The sequence below is a fragment of the Micropterus dolomieu genome, linkage group LG17 (assembly GCF_021292245.1).
Source record: "Micropterus dolomieu isolate WLL.071019.BEF.003 ecotype Adirondacks linkage group LG17, ASM2129224v1, whole genome shotgun sequence".
NCBI classification, from domain to species: Eukaryota; Metazoa; Chordata; class Actinopteri; order Centrarchiformes; family Centrarchidae; genus Micropterus; species Micropterus dolomieu.
The window spans coordinates 24658327-24671144 of record NC_060166.1 but is presented as its reverse complement, the minus strand read 5'-3'; the positions used below and the strand labels follow the sequence as shown (position 1 = coordinate 24671144).

The 12818-nt window shown below is 46.5% G+C and overlaps 1 protein-coding gene and 2 long non-coding RNA genes across 4 annotated transcripts in view; 2 read left to right on the top strand and 1 right to left on the bottom strand.

Annotated features, from left to right (window-relative positions):
• Positions 1-1764, top strand: part of LOC123985507 — a 2441-nt gene extending 677 nt beyond the window's left edge. The window contains exon 2 of the long non-coding RNA XR_006828692.1: positions 1020-1764. This is a non-coding gene — a long non-coding RNA (uncharacterized LOC123985507). The remainder of the gene's footprint in view (positions 1-1019) is intronic.
• A 308-nt stretch (positions 1765-2072) lies between these two features.
• Positions 2073-12818, top strand: part of LOC123985506 (CLK4-associating serine/arginine rich protein) — a 29794-nt gene continuing 19048 nt past the window's right edge. Inside the window, exons 1-3 of one of the 2 annotated variants that reach the window (XM_046073064.1) lie at positions 2073-2150; positions 11004-11066; positions 11929-12082. The gene's annotated coding sequence lies outside the window, so the exon portion shown is untranslated. Of the gene's footprint in view, positions 2151-11003; positions 11067-11435; positions 11842-11928; positions 12083-12818 lie in introns of those variants that run through there. The other variant, XM_046073065.1, reaches the window with a different exon arrangement.
• Positions 5962-12091, bottom strand: LOC123985508. Its single transcript, XR_006828693.1, has 2 exons — positions 11869-12091; positions 5962-6233 (listed from the first exon to the last, which is right to left on the bottom strand). It is a non-coding gene; the product is annotated as an uncharacterized LOC123985508 (long non-coding RNA).

Below are 12818 nucleotides of genomic sequence, written 5' to 3'. Positions count from 1 at the left end.
CTGTCCAGAACTCAGCTGCCAGGCTTTTAACCAGAACAAAGAAATATGACCACATTACTCCTATTTTAGCTTCATTACACTGGCTCCCAGTATGTTTTAGAATTGACTTTAAAATTCTATTGATCACTTTTAAAGCTCTTCATGGTCTCTCGCCTTGTTATATTTCTGACCTTTTAGTCCCATACGCACCAGCACGTACCTTGAGATCCTCGGGCAGAGGTCTGTTGTCTGTTCCAGAGTCTCGACTGAAAACTAAAGGGGACAGAGCGTTTGCTGTCAGGGCCCCGAGGCTCTGGAACAGCCTGCCCGAGGAAATCAGGTCGGCTGAGTCAGTGAACTCTTTTAAGTCCCTTCTTAAAACATACTTTTATAGGAGAGCTTTTCCCGATCTTATTTGACTTTATTTTATCCCTTTTATTTTATTGTATTTTACTAATTTTATATTAAATTTTCATTTTTTTTTGTATTATTCTTTACACTTGTTAAAGCACTTTGTAACTTGTTTTTGAAAAGTGCTCTACAAATAAGGATTATTATTATTATTATTATTAAGGTAAGCTGGTGAGTTTTTCTTTTGATCAAGGCCCAGATGTTTGGGTAGACACTTCAATTGTACTGCTACATTTTGTTAACACTTGTTGACGTCTACTCATAGTAGCACGTCTTCACCATACTCCATGTAAACAATTGTCAATTTGAGGAGAAAAGTCCTATTTTTCAGATTTTTTTTCTTGTTTTCAACAGATCAGGTCATTAAGAAAACAGATTTGAATAAAATTGGGTGGAGTCACAGGTTTTAAACTACCAACAAATGTTCTTGAAGTAAGCTGATGATTTTTAGTTTTTTATGAAGTCTTATAGGTTTGGGCTGACAACTCATGCGTACTGCTGCATTTTACTCACACTTGATCATTTCTACTGATCGCTGCATGTTCTCACTGTACCACATGTAAAAAATGGTCTATTTTAGGATAACGGTTGTTTTTTCCCCTGTATTTCTCTTGTTGTCATCTCATCAGGTCATAAAGAAAACAGATTTGAATGAAACTGGATGGAGTCACAGACTTCAAACTACCATCAAACGTTCCTAAGGTAACCTGATGATTTTTAATATTGATCAAGGTCTATACGTTTCGTAGATATCTCAAGTGTGTTGCTACATTTCACTCACACTTGATAAACTCTACTGATTGTAGAATGTCTTCATCATACCTCATGCAAAAAAAATTTTTTTGTGTTATTCTGTATTTGTTGTGTTGTCAATTAATCCACTTATTAAGAACACACATTTTCTTGATGCTGGAATGAGTCTCAGATGTCATAATTCTTTGCAACGTTCCTAAGGTAAGGTGGTGAGTTTTTCTTTTGATCAAGGTCTATAAGTTTCGTAGACATTTCAAGTGTGTTGCTACATTTCACTCACACTTGATAACCTCTACTCATCGTAGCATGTCTTCACCATACCGCATGCAAAAACTTTTTTTATTTAAAGCTTAAGGTTGGTGTTATTCTGTATTTGTTGTGTTGTCAATTAATCCACTTATTAAGAAAACACATTTTCTTGATGCTGGAGTGAGTCTCAGATGTCATAATTCTTTGCAACGTTCCTAAGGTAAGGTGGTGAGTTTTTCTTTTGATCAAGGTCTATAAGTTTCGTAGACATCTCAAGTGTACTGCTACATTTCACTCACACTTGATAACCTCTACTCATCGTAGCATGTCTTCACTATACTGCATGTAAAAATAATTAAATGTAAAGCTTAAGATTGTTGTTATTTCTGTATTTGTTGTGTTGTCAACCAATCAATTTATTAAGAAAACACATTTTCTTGATGCTGGAATGAGTCTCAGATGTCGTAATTCTTTGCAACGTTCCTAAGGTAAGCTGATGAGTTTTTCTTTTGATCAAGGCCCAGATGTTTGGGCAGACATTTCAATTGTACTGCTACATTTTGCTAACACTTGTTGACGTCTACTCATAGTAGCATGTCTTCACCATACTCCATGTAAAAAAATGTCTATTTGAGGAGAAACGTCCTTTTTTTCTGATTTTTTTTTCTTGTTTTAAACAGATCAGGTCATTAAGAAAACAGATTTGAATGAAACTGGATGGAGTCACAGGTTTTAAACTACAATCAAATGTTCTTAAGGTAAGCTGATGATTTTTAGTTTTTTATCAGGCTTAGAGGTTGTTTGATTGTCCGAGCGGCAGAAAGTGACGGTGAACCATAGACTGTATATAAAAAGCGGTGAACGCGAGAGGAGGAAAATATTCTGGCAGTAAATGTATGGTGTTAGTTACAGTGTGTCGGCTTCTCAAGACCAAGAAAAGTCTGTTGTTTCCCCACCTGCTGAAAAAGTGAAGCCTGTTAGTGCTAAGTTAGCATCCCCCCTCCCCTTCCGACTGAGCTGAGCAGGAAAGCTTCAACAGCAGGCTGTCTTTTGGCTGCTATGCAACTTAACATTAGCTCAATAGAAAGTAACTGGTAGCTGTATTTTATTACTGCCTACTTGTCCAATGTTGAGAACATCAGTTACAATCTGTCACGATCCTGTCCTGAGCGTGTCTGGGTTTCTGTCTGTGTGTCTTGTTGCGGAGTCTGGGTTTTTGTTCCATGTCTGTGTTCCTAGTCCTGTGCCTTAGTTCATGTCTTAAGTGTTTACTCCTGGTCTGTGTACTTCTGTGTTTTGCCCATGTCTGTCCTGAGTTCTGTTCAAGTCTTAGCTTCTGTCTGTGTTCCTTGTTGTGATCTGTCCGCTTGTTTATATTACTCTGATGATTAGTGTTGAGTAACTTGTGTTTTGTCTTTTCCCCCCTCAGTAATCTGCCTGCCTGTCTCTCTGCCTCGTTAACCCTGATCCCAGTCACCTGTGTTGCTCCCGCCCTGCTCGTTAATCACTGTGTATAAATGTCTGGTGTTTCTGTTCATTCCCTGTCTGGTCATTGTCTCATGTCAGTCCTGTCCTGTCGGATGTCGTGTTGTTACCTGCTACCTTTTGGATGTACCAGTTCCTATACTCGTGAGTTCTGTTCATGCCTGTTGTCGTGCTTGGGATAAATAAAACCTGGAACTCAATCTCAGCTCTGTGTCATGCGTTTGGGCTCTCCCCTGCTTTGCACACCCAGCGATCCTGACACAATCTTAGAGTAAACTTGTGTAGCCTGCAGCTCTGTCCTGTACAGACCAGTTCAGTTATTTTTCCGATGAAAGAGTGGTTGTTAAGAAAAAGGACGATGGTGACTGGAGGAGCTGAGGTTAGTAAAGCAAATTAATGATGCAAACTAGTCCTTTTAAGCTAATGAGGAGACATTTCTTTTTGGATTTTAATGTGCAAATAAAATGCACCTCAGAAGGGAGGAGGTTTCTCATGTTGCACACAAAAGGCAAACATGAACAACGGTAGTTACGTACTGTAACTCCAGATTCTATGAATATAGGCGCAGCCCTCTAAGGCTATCGCTATTGTGTTTACCCCTCCACGCGAAAAGTTGTCTACGCCCACCCACAGCGTGTGCTTCTCCTACGTCCGCACCTTGTATATATACAACGGTAAGACCTGGCCTTCGGCTCCCAAATGCCTTTTTTCAGCACTGAGAATCAAGGTCCAGTGAGGCCTTCAATTAAGAGGGCTGCGCCTTTACTTATAGACGTAACTACCGTTCAGAGCTCAGAGCTGTCGCTATTGAGATAAGGGTGAAGCCAGATGTAGTCAATGCCCACTGCACCACCAGCGGTCATAAGCATTAACACACCAGCGTACAGTACCGTGATCACACAATGCATGATAAGAGACCAAAATATAGGTCATTGTTTCCATCTGGTCTCAAACCAGGAACCTTAAGTATGGAAGGCAAGCATCAAGTCCATTACACTACAAAAACTGAGATATAAGGTGATTGCCATCCACATTAAACCAGATAACAGGATGGCTGAACACATCACTCACATTCCTTACACCTGCTGCTGTGAGGGAATTACAATGAGAGTTACGCATTGTAAACAGTCCCAACACCGAGCAGAGCAGGCGTGAGAGTAGAACAACACACACGTCACGGCAACGGGGGGTGTGTCTGGAAAAAACTCATGGCGCACGAGAGAGCCCAGAGTACAAGCACACACAGACGCACACTGCGGGCTTATGTTGAGGGAACAGTAACGACAGTTGTTGTGGCAGTCCAACTGGAGCGCAACTAAGACCGAGGAGAGCCCCAACAGCCCATGGCAAGAGGAGCCTTTACCGGCTCCTTTACAGGGAAGCCTACGTGTGCGTAATGTGCCCCGAGCCAGCAGCGTTGCGCCTGGTCTCCAGAACATTCAGTACCGAGTGCGTTAGGGAAAACCCAGATGTCTAATATGAGTTGTCAAACATGTCAGATATCTTCCACAGCCATCCCGCTGAACAGTGCTGTGCAGGATGACATGGCTCTTGTCGAGTGCGCACGGATGCCGAGTGGGGAGTCCTCCCCAGCCGCAACCTACGCCAGTGTAATGGCCACACACAGCCAATGAGCCAACCGTAGTTTTGACAGTGTAGTGGCTGCGGGGTGCCCTGGCCTGGGGTGGGAGTCACGGCGATCACGCCAGGAGCCCTGTGAGCGCCGTGGATATCGAGGCTTGACATTGTCTGCCTCGTCCGATGCTTGCTGCAGGTGGGTGATTGCATCCTGGAGAAGCGGTCCAAACAGTCCATCGGGGCTGATGGGGCCGTCCGGTAACTCCTTCCTGATCTGCTCCGGCAGATGGGACATGTGCAGCCACACGTTCCGTTGCAGCCTCGTCATCCCCGCCATAATCCGAGCCAGGGCGACCACCGCCGCTGTGGAGAGTGACAAAATGGCCCACACTGGTGGGCGCGGTTGGTGACTCGAGCTGTAACCTGGTCGCGGGCAGAGTCGGCTTCCTCCTGCCAAAGAAAGTGGCTTTAGGCAGCAGGATGGCTGCCAGGCCGGGCTCCAGAGGTGGGACGGAGGAAAAACCACGGTCAGTGAGGCCCTCAACCTTAGTGGACATACCACCGGCGCCTTCAGCTTCCCAGGCTCGGCCCCCGCTTCAGAGAGAAAGGGCCGAAGTGGTGGAAAAAGGGGCCACACGGGGAGCTGTCTGGACTCTTGCTCTGGCTGGTAGATGTCGCCGAGCATGGGGCTAGGAGCAGGTGCAGGAGGCTAAGCAGGCATCGGCACGCCCTTGCGCTCAGCAGCCATCTTGATTACGTCGGGGAGATCCCTGAAGAGAGCCCAGCAGGACGGCAAGCTGGAAGGCGGAAGTGGAGCAGGAGCAAGCGATGCCGCCTTCTTATCCAACTCGAGATCAAACTCCAGGTCTTCCAGCGGGAAGAAGGGAGAGCCTGGCAGGGAGCCAACAATGGAGGGAGCAGAGTCAGAGGACTCAAGCCCTGCATCGCCGGCATCCCGCCAGCAAGGACCGCCGTGGGGCTAACTGGCTTAGCCCAGCTAGCATCGTCAGCCTCCTCCTTTAGGGGGTGATATCCAAAACATGCTGTGCAATAAATGTTAAATCACTGTGGTGAGCATCATAACCAACCAAATAACTTTCCCCAAATCTAAAGTTTGTAGTTCCTCCCCAGTAGACTGATCTTTTGCTGTTGGTTAGTTATTATCTGCTCTAGCTTTACCAACTCTTTGTTCAGACATATGGTGAAAACAATGGCCCAATGTGATGTGAAATTACATATTTGTCATTGGAAAATGTAAAATTTTCTTGGGGGAGGACCCCCAGACCCCCCATTACCCTGACCATGACCACCAACACCAAAACATTCAGCTAAAGCTCACATTAAACTGGAAAACACTGAAGTTTTAAACTATTCTGATGTGCACTGCATGCTCATGGACACAAGAGCAATACTGCTGAGACATGTTGTGTTGGGGTTTTATATTCAGACAAAATGCTTGCTTCACCTCCGCTGCTATAACTCCATCCTAGGGGAAACACTGCATTGTAAAGGTTTATAAGGAACTATTTACTGACAGGTAACATGTGGTTACATTGTAAAGGTTTATAAAGAAAAAATGACAAAGGCGGTTGTTCCTCAGAGTTATATGTACAACACAGACAGCTCAACACATTGTGCTCATATATCAGATGTGACTTCAGGTTCTTCAGGACTTCAAGTGTAGCTGTGGTCAGAGACAGATGGATCCTCCCATTCTGTTTCTGCATCACAGTGCGTAGGCATATGGATGTGGTCATCCTCACAGTTCTCCACTGCATCTGTGGAAATAGTATAACTATAAACATACACTGCTCAAAAAAATAAAGGGAACACTAAAATAACACATCCTAGATCTGAATGAATTAAATAATCTCATTAAATACTCCTTTCTTTACATAGTTGAATGTGCTGACAACAAAATCACACAAAAATTATCAATGGAAATCAAATTTATCAACCCATGGAGGTCTGGATTTGGAGTCACACTCAAAATCAAAGTGGAAAACCACACTACAGGCCGATCCAACTTTGATGTAATGTCCTTAAAACAAGTCAAAATGAGGCTCAGTAGTGTGTGTGGCCTCCACGTGCCTGTATGACCTCCCTACAATGCCTGGGCATGCTCCTGATGAGGTGGCGGATGGTCTCCTGAGGGATCTCCTCCCAGACCTGGACTAAAGCATCCGCCAACTCCTAGACAGTCTGTGGTGCAACGTGGCATTGGTGGATGGAGCGAGACATGACGTCCCAGATGTGCTCAATTGGATTCAGGTCTGGGGAACGGGCGGGCTAGTCCATAGGATCAATGCCTTCCTCTTGCAGGAACTGCTGACACACTCCAGCCACATGAGGTCTAGCATTGTCTTGCATTAGGAGGAACCCAGGACCAACTGGTCTCACAAGGGGTCTGAGGATCTCATCTCGGTACCTTATGACAGTCAGGCTACCTCTGGCGAGCACATGGAGGGCTGTGCGGCCCCCCAAAGAAATGCCACCCCACACCATTACTGACCCACCGCCAAACCGGTCATGCTGGAGGATGTTGCAGACAGCAGAACGTTCTCCACGGCGTCTCCAGACTCTGTCACGTCTGTCACATGTGCTCAGTGTGAACCTGCTTTCATCTGTGAAGAGCACAGGGTGCCAGTGGCAAATTTGCCAATCTTGGTGTTCTCTGGCAAATGCCAAACGTCCTGCACGGTGTTGGGCTGTAAGCACAACCCCCACCTGTGGACTTGGGCTCATACCACCCTCATGGAGTCTGTTTCTGACCGTTTGAGCAGACACATGCACATTTGTGGCCTGCTGGAGGTCATTTTGCAGGGCTCTGGCAGTGCTCCTCCTGCTCCTCCTTGCACAAAGGCGGAGGTAGCGGTCCTGTTGCTGGGTTGTTGCCCTCCTATGGCCTCCTCCATATCTCCTGATGTACTGGCCTGTCTCCTGGTAGCGCCTCCATGCTCTGGACACTACACTGACAGACACAGCAAACCTTCTTGCCACAGCTCGCATTGATGAGCCATCCTGGATGAGCTGCACTACCTGAGACACTTGTGTGGGTTGTAGACTCCGTCTCATGCTACCACTAGAGTGAAAGCACCGCCAGTATTCAAAAGTGACCAAAACATCAGCCAGGAAGCATAGGAACTGAGAAGTGGTCTGTGGTCACCACCTGCAGAACCACTCCTTTATTGGGGGTGTCTTGCTAATTGCCTATAATTTCCACCTGTTGTCTATTCCATTTGCACAACAGCATGTGAAATTGATTGTCAGTCAGTGTTTGATTTCACAGGAGTGTGATTGACGTGGAGTTACATTGTGTTGTTTAAGTGTTCCCTTTATTTTTTTTGAGCAGTGTATTTTTACATTAGGACTTCTTAGGACATCATGAGTTTAATATATCATGGCAATCACAATTATATAATAGAGCGTGTGTGTGAGAGAGGTATTAAAAACGAGACAGTATACACATCTCAAATTATTTTGTTAATCCTTAAGTCAATACCCATATCTGAATGAGAGATGTAGCTAACTAAGCTGGCCAGCTAACGTCTGAGGTATGTAAACAGGAATAATGTTTCTTTACCGGAGCATCTTAGCCGAGGAGTTCATCTGTCGGCTTCTCATCCATGAAATGGTATGAACCAGAGGTATGAACACACAGGCGCAGTGCGCTACAAGTTTAGCGCCGTCAGCCATAAGTTAGCTGCAAGTGCTCCTCATCTTAAGTTGGTAACGTTAGGTGTAAGTTGTAAAATACACGACAACACTCCGACCTCGTCATGTTATGCTCGTAACGTTGTGTGTAAAATTGTTCTCGCCTCTTGAAACTGAAAATATAATACTATAATCATCTTTTCTCTGTAATTGTGTAACGTTACTGCTAGCAACTAGCTTAGGTCCCGCTCCGCCGGAAGTAGGATGACAAAACGAACGCAATGGACGTTACCCTTGTTGTCTCGGAAAGGTCCCATAGCGTTACTGTGGAGACAGTCAAGCTCTGCCTTCAGTTAGCAAGCGGTTTCTGAACGCAGTGTTTGTAGTAAGATGTAACGTTATGGTTCATCAAAAAATAAAAACATTCATAATGTGGAACAGTATAGAGCCCAGTTTCACTGAAATAGGTTAAATATTATTATAGTTGGGAGATTTTCAAGTCAGATCAGTTGGAACGGGGGTTACGTACTGTAACCCGGATTCTATGAGTATAGGCGCAGCCCTTTAAGGCTATCGCTATTGGGTTTACCCCTTCCGCGCGCCTGCGCCCACAGCGGGGGCCTCTGCTATGTCCGCACCTTGTATATATACACACAACGGTGAGGCCCAGCCATCGGCTCCCAAATGCCTTTTCTTCAGCACTGAGAACCAAGGTCCAGTGAGGCCTACAACTTAGAGGGCTGCGCCTATACTCATAGAATCCGGGTTATAGTACGTAACCCCCGTTCTATTTCGTATAGGCTTCGCCCTCTAAGGCTATCGCTATTGGGTTAGAGGCGAAGCAGGATGAGTCAGCGCCTCACTGGCCCATATGGTACCACCAAGCACAACTCACCCGCCCAGAGCCACAATGAGCCACACAGTCACCCGCTGACCGCGGCATTGGTGTCAGCGTGCGTGCGAGCAACGATGGCGAGGCCGAGGGCCGACCCATGCGTAAGTCGGGAAAGTGGGTGGGGGGCCCCAGCTGTACAGACGCAGGCGGGGTCACGACAGTGACCACATATGCTGCGCACCAGACAGGGCCACATAAGCAGCGGCCGCCCCCCCACACCGTCCAGTGGGACAGTGAGACAGGCGCTGCTCCGACAGGGGAGGTCCCTTGGACCGCTTCCTGTATAGCACAAATAGACGCTGAGAACGGCGCCAGGCGGCCGTGCGCGGCACATAGCAGGACAGCACTCGCACTGGGCAGAGGGGGTGGGACGTGGTGTCCTCCGCCGACCCATGGGGGGGAGGAAAAAAGCCGTCACTCTGAATCCTGAAGCACGACGGAGCCACAGAGAGGGCAGCCAGATCGCTGACCCTCTTGGCCGATGTCAGAGCCAGGAGCAAGGCGACCTGAGCCGAAAGGAATCTCGGGTCCGCCGTCTCCAAAGGCTCAAACGGGGCTTGGGATAATGCATGTAAAACCAGCGCTAAATCCCACTGTGGGGCAACAGGCTGTGTCACCGGCCTGCACCTTCGCACCCCTCTAAGGAAGCGCTTCACAAGGGGGTGGGAGAGCACAGTCCAGTCCCCGAAGCCCTTGTGACAGGACGACATGGCGGCAGTGTAGGTTTTAACCGTACTGAACGCCAGCCCCCTGTCCATGAGCGGCTGGAGGAACGAAAGCACCGACCGGATCCGTCCCCTGGTCCAGACCCAGCGCTGGAAAGCCGACCACTTAGAGGAGTACTGCAGCCTGTGATCCCAGCGGATCAGGCTGTCCATCCATCTGTGCATCGAGCAGGAAGCGAGCCACTCCGAGTAGTGTCTCTGAAAGCGGTCAGACCTGCTGATGAGGCACCCTGGTGGCCCTGAAGGGAAGCCACTCTGCTGCCCTTGCCGCCGTCACAGTTCGGGGGGGTGCCCAGCCACTACCCATGGGGGAGGGGCCCCCTGAAAGGGTGGGGATGCCGGCCGTCGGGGGGCCTTTGCAGCAAGCCCAGGCTGCTTGTTAACCGTTTGGCTAACCCACATCTGGCTCACACAATGTGTTCTGTAGTTACAAGAAACACAATTCTCCCCAGCGTCACTGTCGCCTGCTGTGCTTAACGTGTTTGGCACACACTTGATGCCATATATCACACATGTACAGCGCACAACACAGCCTGTCACACACCTCTGGATGCAGGAGAAGGGACTGCGTCGGTGATGCCGTGGTCACGCACGAGCCCGGGCTCTGCTGGGGGGGATTGGCGTGCGTAATGTGTGGAGCAGTCATAGGATAACACTACATGCACGGATGTGTGTAGTGCTATCCTGTCCGCTTGAAGCGTAATGAATGTAGAGGAGTATATGTGGGTGTGTATATGTTCTGTCCACACGAAGCGAATGTCTGCTGTTGTGGGCTCATACAGTTTCTGTGGGGAGGGGTGTGTGAAGGGACCTCTGATCATGAACAGAGTGTACTGCTTGTTGCTTTGAGCTTCAAGCTGCAGATTAGCCACTTGGCTAACGGCAGTTGGCTCACACAGTGTGGGAAATGTGTGCTTGGTGTGGCTGGTTTGACTCAGACAGGCACAGCCAGCATTTGTTCAACAAATTCCACAAAAGGAGAAAACCCAATACCAACCCAATGAAGGAATAGTCGAATATTTGGGTCCAGCCCTGACTTCCAAATCTCTTCTACTGTCATGTTTAAGGTTATAGTTAGCTTCTATTTCTCACCCAGTCACTATGTTTGTTTGAATTTGACTTGTCTTTTAGTATTTGCAGCTGGAAGGATTTGTTGTTATTGCTATCAATATTATTATTATTTTAGAATTACATTGGTAGAACTGTTACACTTTATAGCTTGATGTGGTGTTAAAATATTTGTATAATAATAATTATTTTGATTGTCAATCTAGGAACAACACGAGGTACACATGAGATGCTATCCGACCCTCCGTGGCCTCCCAGTGAACCTGCATGTAAGTACTCATTGTACTCACAGAAATGTCAATATCAATGACAAGTAATATGAAATGTAAATGTAATGTAATGAAATGTACTACGGAAAACCAACTCGAATACCTCTTCCAGCAACTGAAATGGTTTAAAGAGATGAAAGGAAAGGTTTGTGGGTTTTCTTTGTAGTCTATCTCAAAACGATGCTAAAATATGATGTGTACAGTGAAAAGGTTATTGTTGGCTATTAGCATCCCCTTCATAGGCATGGCCAGTGTAATGGGAATTCCAAACATATTGCATGTAACCCTGGACTCAGGGAGACTCATCTGTGATGTGGCACTGAATCTGTGCAAACGTAACAGTCAAAATATCTCTGTTCTCTGTGTTATCCAGACTTCAGGGACAATGTGTCTCTGTGGGATGATATGATTGACCCTGAAGCTGGATAAATAACAGGCTAACCAGATTGTTAGAAATTAGGGACAAATCCACTCTTCTCCTTTCATGAAAAAATGTTTCCCAAACCTCCCAAGACCTGGGTTTTGATTCTGTGTGTATTTATATTAGTAGCATTGTCTTTGAACAGGGCATACTTTTAGAGAAAAATGAGTATGTGTACCCAATGTGTAACAAAAAAGAAACAGACATCAGAACATGGCATGACACAGGCATGTGCCCACTAATGAGGACAACAGGTCTAAGTTGAGCAGAATGAAGTATATGGTGCACGGATCTCAAAACCTGAATTCCCCATATGAGGACAGGGGCATGCGACCTCTGACATATATAGCAATTGTAAGTATGAGGTATGCGCGCACTCACACACACACTGACGGGTGACATCACTGTGGCGGCTGATGATATCACTTCCTCCTCCTGCAGGTTCAGCGACCTTTTTGCCCAGGCGGAAGAGTATGAGGATTCCCAGACCAAGACTCCTAAGTCCCGCTGTAAGGCTCCGGCTTCCTTGCCTCATTCCCGGAAAGGAGCGGCTCCGCCAACCAACAACGAGGAGAGTGCCTCCAGCAGCGCCTCAGTATGTAGCCCCACCTCCACCTGCTCCTCTGTGTGAGGAAAATTTTATATTTAATGTGTCTGATTTGTGTAACCAGGAAGCAGCTTTGTGTCTTCACCAAGAAGGAACCACCAAGTTTGAAAAGTGAAGCCTCAAACCTGCATTCTCTCTAACAGCCAGCACTGGGGCGACTCCACTGGATCGTATATGGTCTCAGTCGCTAGTCTTCTTCAACACAGCATGATGTTCATTTAGTAAATTATGGTCCCATTTAGTGGAAAATAGACAAGAAAGCAGGGGAGGCTTTAGGCCGGGGCTACCTTGTGATTGACATGTCGCCATGTGTGACCCAAATATGGTACCCCATGGATGTTCAGTCTGTGTTCAGGACGGAGCTGAACACCTCTTTTCTCTCAGCTGGACAGGTAGGCTGGAATAAAACACAGCTGCTTGTTACTTTCTATAATTTGAACTAAAAGACGTACTGTTAGCATCTTCCAGTCTGAAGGGGAGATGTCCGTTAACCCGTTTCACTTCTCCAGCCATTTGGGAACAGACTTTTGTTGGTCCGAAGAAGCTGAAGCATTTATTCAGGGTGTCCGCGGGGTCTTAAAAAGTCTTAAAAGGTAATAAATCAATTTTGCCAAAATTAAGGCCATAAAAAAGTATTAATCGCCATTTAACAAGGTATTAAATTTTTTTCAATGTGAAAATCCTGTTTGTCCAAAAGTTTGTTTGCTAAAAGTGTAGGTGAACA